The sequence below is a fragment of the Micromys minutus genome (assembly GCF_963924665.1).
Source record: "Micromys minutus genome assembly, chromosome: 30".
In the NCBI taxonomy this organism is placed as follows: Eukaryota; Metazoa; Chordata; class Mammalia; order Rodentia; family Muridae; genus Micromys; species Micromys minutus.
Window position 1 is genome coordinate 13,298,962 of NC_137965.1, and position 5,648 is coordinate 13,304,609.

At 48.3% G+C, this 5,648-nt stretch overlaps 1 pseudogene across 1 annotated transcript; it reads left to right on the forward strand.

Moving 5' to 3' along the window:
* The first annotated feature begins 436 nt into the window (after nt 1-436).
* On the forward strand, nt 437-1,808 carry LOC308439810 (tubulin beta-4B chain-like; annotated as a pseudogene). Its single transcript has 3 exons — nt 437-610; nt 701-1,478; nt 1,611-1,808. The product of its transcript is annotated as a tubulin beta-4B chain-like (transcript).
* Nucleotides 1,809-5,648: the final 3,840 nt, after the last annotated feature.

A 5,648-nucleotide genomic window follows, 5' to 3' on the forward strand; every position in this document is an offset into this window, starting at 1 on the left:
CAGCCCTGGGGTCACAGATACTCAAGGCCACACCTCACTTTTCTGTGGGTGCTGGGATTTGAACTCAAGTCCTTTGGAAGAACAGCAAGTGCTCTTAGCTGCTGAACTGTCTCTCTAGAATCCCCTGGTTTTTTATTCTTTGACAATGAAGCTCATGTAGCCCAGGCTTGGCCCAAGCATACCATATAGCTGAAGATAATTTTGAAGTCTTGATCCTTCTGCCTTTACTTCCCAAATTCCAAGATTAAAGATAGGTACCTTTAACCAACTAAAGTTAAATTCATTAAGAAGATTAGAATAATTTCAAGATCATCTCCCTACAAGGCAATTTAGCAAATAAAGTCGTGAACATATCCATGGAAAAATGACTTAAGTAAAACCAGGCTAGGAATTACTGACAGAACACCTTCTTAAGTGTTCCTCCTCTACAGCCGCCATGAGAGAGATCGTACATCTTCAGGCTGGGCAGTGCGGCAACCAGATTGGCGCCAAGTTCTGGGAGGTTAATCAGTGACGAGCATGGCATTGATCCCACTGGCACGTGCCACGGAGATAGCGACCTGCAGCTGGAGCGTATCAACGTGTAGTACAACGAGGCCACCGGTGGCAAGTGTGTGCCCCAATCCGTGCTCGTGGACTTGGTGAGTTCAGGGCACTTTAGGCAGATCTTCGGACGTAATTGACTTCGTTTTGGTCAGAGTGGGGCCGGGAACAACTGGGCCAAGGGGCACTACACAGAAGGGGCAGAGCCGGTTGTGAAAAAGGAAGCTGAGGGCTGTGACTGCCTGCAGGACTTCCAGCTGACCCACTCCCTGGGTGGGGGGACGGGGACTGGGATGGGTTCGCTCCTTATCAAGATCCGGGAGGGTTACCCAGACAGTCATGAACACCTTCAGTGGGGTAGCTTCTCCCAAGGTGTCGGACACAGTGGTTGAGCCCAACAATGCCACCCTGTCAGTCCACCAGCTGGTTGAAAACACAGATGACACCTATTGTATTGATAATGAAGCACTCTATGACACCTGCTTCAGAACCCTAAAGCCGACCACACCCACTCTCGGTGACCTGAACCATCTAGTGTCCGCTAAATGCTGACCTTCGGAAACTGGCTGTAAATATGATGCCCTTCCCTCTCCTGCATTTCTTCACGCCCAGCTTTGCCTCCTTATCCAGCCCGGGAAGCCAGCAGTACCGTGCCCTGACAGTTCCCGAGCTCACCCAGCAGATGTTTGATGCCAAGAACATGATGGCTGCCTGTGATTCCCCAACACGGGCCCTACTTGACAATGGCTGCCGTGTTCCGGGACCGCATGTCTGTGAAGGAGGCGGACGGACGAACAGATGCTTAATGTCCAAAACAAGAACAGCAGCTACTTTATTAAGTGGCTCCCCAAAATGTGAAAACAGCTGTCTGTGACATTCCATCTCGGGGGGCCTAAAAATGTCCGCCACCTTCATCAGCAACAGCACGATCCTTTGTCCTCCCAACCCCCACCCTCATTACCCCTCTGGCTTAGTCACGCTACTCCTCCAGCTTGTATAGTGTTTTCCTTTTGATACTTCAATCCCACCCGACATTTTCACTACAAATGACACCTTTTAAAAAAAAGTAAAGGGGGAGCTGTTCAAACGCATCTCAGAGCAGTTGGCAGCCATGTTCCAAGGCAAGGCCTTCAAGGTACAGTTGTACATGAGTGAGGGCACGGATGAAATGGGGTTCACGGAGGCTGAGAGCATCATGAACGACCTGGTGGGTGTCTGAGTACCAGCAGTACCCGGATGCTACAGCTGAGGAGGAGGTGGCTTAGAGCTCTTAGTCACTAAAGCATTGAAGCAGTTGCTAGCCACGTCCGGCTGTGCGTTTGCTGTTCTGGGTTCCGACATCACCTGTACAGATGCCACCATTAAAGCAATTCATAGTGTGGGGGGAGGAAATTACAGACAGTTCTAGGTGATGCTGGTGCATGCCTTTCATCCCAGCACTCTGCAGACAAAGGCAGGTAGCTCCCCGAGTTTGAGTCTGGTCTACAGAGCCAGATGGGGAAACGTTACAGCCGCTACACGCTTGTTCGTATGCAACAGGAATGGAGCCAAGCATTCCAAACAGTCAGAGGCTCTGTGGACTTATTTATGTATTTATTTGTTAGATTTTATACATGGAACCCAGGTCTTCAACATGCTCATTAAGTGTTCAGTAACTGAACCATACTGTGTGACTGTGTTCCAGGGGTCCCACACAGAGATCTTTGGTCAGGAAGGAGGAATGGCTTCCACCGTCTACGTGGCTGGGTCTGGCTAGATGTGTGGGTTCAGGCGAAGGGGGGAAAGTTCAGGCCTGGATAGGGAAACCGGCTGGGTTGCCTCTGCTACTGGTGCTACCTCATCTCTGTCGCTGCCACTCTGAAAGACGCCTGATCAGGCTGAGCCCACGGGAGACTCCAGTGGAGGGAGCTTCAGGAGAGTAGATCTCTTCCTAAGCTGCGGCGTTACAGCTCTTATGACAGAAGCTGTCAGATGATGAAGTAATTCCTGCACACCTTTAATTTTGGACAGGCCTCATATATACAGTTTTGAGATGGTTCAGAGTTTGATAACAGGTGCTTCCTATTGGCTTGGCCGGAGGGCTTGGGAATCCTCATCTACATATTTGGGGGTGTGGTCCCGCTTCTGGCTTAAGTCTATGTGAAGTGTGGTCACATCCTCTTCTGTGGAGGAGGGACTGGGGCCTGACCTATGCTACTTTACAGGAGGGGGGCGGCTGTGGGGTGCCTGTGGCTGCCTGAGGGGCACCTAATCTCTTGTTAGACTAGAAGCTCCTGAAGTCCCTTAGGATCCCCCAGGGCTTCACCTATCTCCACAGAGAATCTGGGTACCCTTCCTCTCCCAAAGCCTGAACTCTGTTTTTGTTGACCCAACTAAAAGGTAGGATCCAACTCAGGGATTACAGAAGTACAGTAATTGTGATACAGGCGTTTTGATTTCATGGCACTGTGACTTTATACAATTCATTTTTTGCATATGCTCTCAACGTGAATAACAACTTTATGATGATTCATTTTGTTCGACAGGAAGAAGAGAATGAGAAGAAATTAAGTTGCACCGGGGTACCCACACGCTGGAGAAGCCTCAGTGTTTGTAGTTGGAGCATCTGGATTCCAAGGACCTGAAGCACAGGCCAGGGCATCATAGTGAGCATGCGCATTTCTCCCAGGCCCTGCAATCCTGAAGCACAGGCCAGGGCATCCTAGTGAGCATGCGCATTTCTCCCAGGCCCTGCAATCCGGGTTTAAAAGGTTGTTTTACTGCTTTTGAATCTGCTCACGTCAAACCGCCTCATTGCTTGAAGCCAAATTGTTCACATTTTTCATGTCGATGGAAGCAATTATACATCTAAGAGGCTGGAGCTGTTGCTCACCTGTGCACAGACATCATATATCCAGTCACGCCCGAACTTTCCTGGCGATAAACCCAGAGATAAGTGGATCTGAGCATGACCATGGAATTGGAGGTGGGAACGCAGATTTGAAAAGCTGCGTGGAATCCATGTTGATTTTTCAGGTGAGGCAGGATTCGGTTTATCACCAGCAGTTATAAAATGGAGCGCAATCCCATGTTTCCTTGGTATCCTCCTCCCCGGCACCCTTATTACCTTATTACACGTCTTTACGATCGGTTGGGGAGTCTCTCTTAAGATTAAAAATGAATAGTTCCAGCTGGTTTGATGACGAAAATAAGTCAAAATACACGAAAGAGAACAGAGGTTAGCACTTTCTAACCTCTCGAGATTGTTTAAAAATCTACTTTCTAAGCCTTCAGGGGTATGCAGACAGACCCTATAGAAAAGCAAATGAGGTATGATCACAAGTGAACAAATGATATAGAAATGTGTAACTACATACATGTGCATAATGTGTCTTACAGAACATGGGAATGACAGATTTCTACTGTAGTGGGATTGGAGAATGGTCTTTCTCTTCCTGCCTTTTCTATGTAGGAAAAAAAAATCCAAACCAATGTATTTCAGAATGAAAAAGAGGCATATATTTGTAGTTAAGTGTTCCCCAAGGAAAGTGGTTTGTTGACAAGCAGAAAACATGAATTATAAGGCAATCGAGCCTGATACCAAGTAGGGTTCCTAGATTTAGCAAATAAAAATAGAAGATTCCTGGTTAAATGTAAGAACTGATAAAGCTGTGACCTACGTTTCTGTGAAACGTCTGGGACATGGCTTCTTCAATCCCAGCATCTGGGAGCAACGGGTAGGTAGATCTCTGGGAGTGCGAGGCTAGCCTGGTCTACAGAGCGAGCTCCAGGGCAGCCAAGGCTACACAGAGAAGTCTTGTCTTAAAGGAAAATAAAATAGCTGGGCCACTGTGGCACAGTCTTTTGATCCCAGCACTGGGAAGGCAGAGGCAGGCGAATCTTTATTAATTTGAGGCTAGCCTGGTCTACATACAGTGCGAGTTCTGGGACAGTTGCTACACAGAGAAACCGTGTCTCGAAAAACCAAAATAAATTAAATTGATTAAATTAATTAAATTAAAATTTTGAACCTTACAAAGGAGCTAGGCATGGTGGCATACTCCTGTAAACCCTTGGGAGACTAAAATAGGTGGGCTATGTTATAAGAGCCTATCTCAAAAGATGCAAAGACAGGCAAATTAAATAAAATAAGGGATGCACAGAGGTCCGCCAGGCACTCTGCCTCATAGCTGTTATCCCAGCACTAGGAAGGCTGAGGTTAAATGATTGTTAGGAATTCCCAGACAGCTTGGGTTACAAAGTGAGACCTCCACCTCCAAACCCCAAAGAAGAAAAAAGAAGGAAAAGAAACTATGGGGGCAGGGAGCCCTCCGCAGCTTTTTTTTTTTTTTTTTTTTTTGCTTGCAGGACCAGTCTGCTCTGGTGTGGTCAGGACGGACACATGGTTTCTTACCCTGAGCACTCACTTGTAAGGAGCTCTTGTTCCTTGTAACTTTAGAAGCGGTTTCAAAACAGAATCCACCCAACACTGCCAGGCCAGCAGCAGGAGGTGGGCTGTCTTCTTAGTACATGGGAGGATAGGGTTCCCAAGTTCCTACCGGCAGACAAAAGGGCAAGATGTCACCCGGGACCACCCAGGGAAAATTAAATACAGATCAACCCTTGATGGCTTATGTTAACGGAGGGAGATGAGAGTTTTGATCTCTGCGAAAACAAACAGCAAACTTTCCCCCATAAACCACTGTTTCTCACACCCTACCCGAGGGTAGCCGGGTAGCGGGAGCTGCTAAGGACTCAGAGACACACATGAGAGGGAAGGAACTTCTGAGCTTCCCATCCCTCAATCTGTCTGCCTGGACGGGTGAGCAGCCTCGGGGGTTCCCAGCCATTGATCGGAGATGAAGACGGGATCTTCCATGGGTCAGCTCCCTTTCCTAACTCCCGAAGCCGAGATCAGAGGCCACCCTGGCTGAGCCAGGATTCGGAGGCGGCCCACCCACCTCCACCACCCACCTCCACCACCCACCTCCACCACCCACACTGCGGCAGAGAGGTCACCAAAAGGCTCCTACCCACCTGAGGATTACAGGTGGAATGGGATTGCCTAACTTCAGCATCAGCTGTTACCTTTCTAAACATTTTTACGAGAAAAAAAAAAAGTCCCG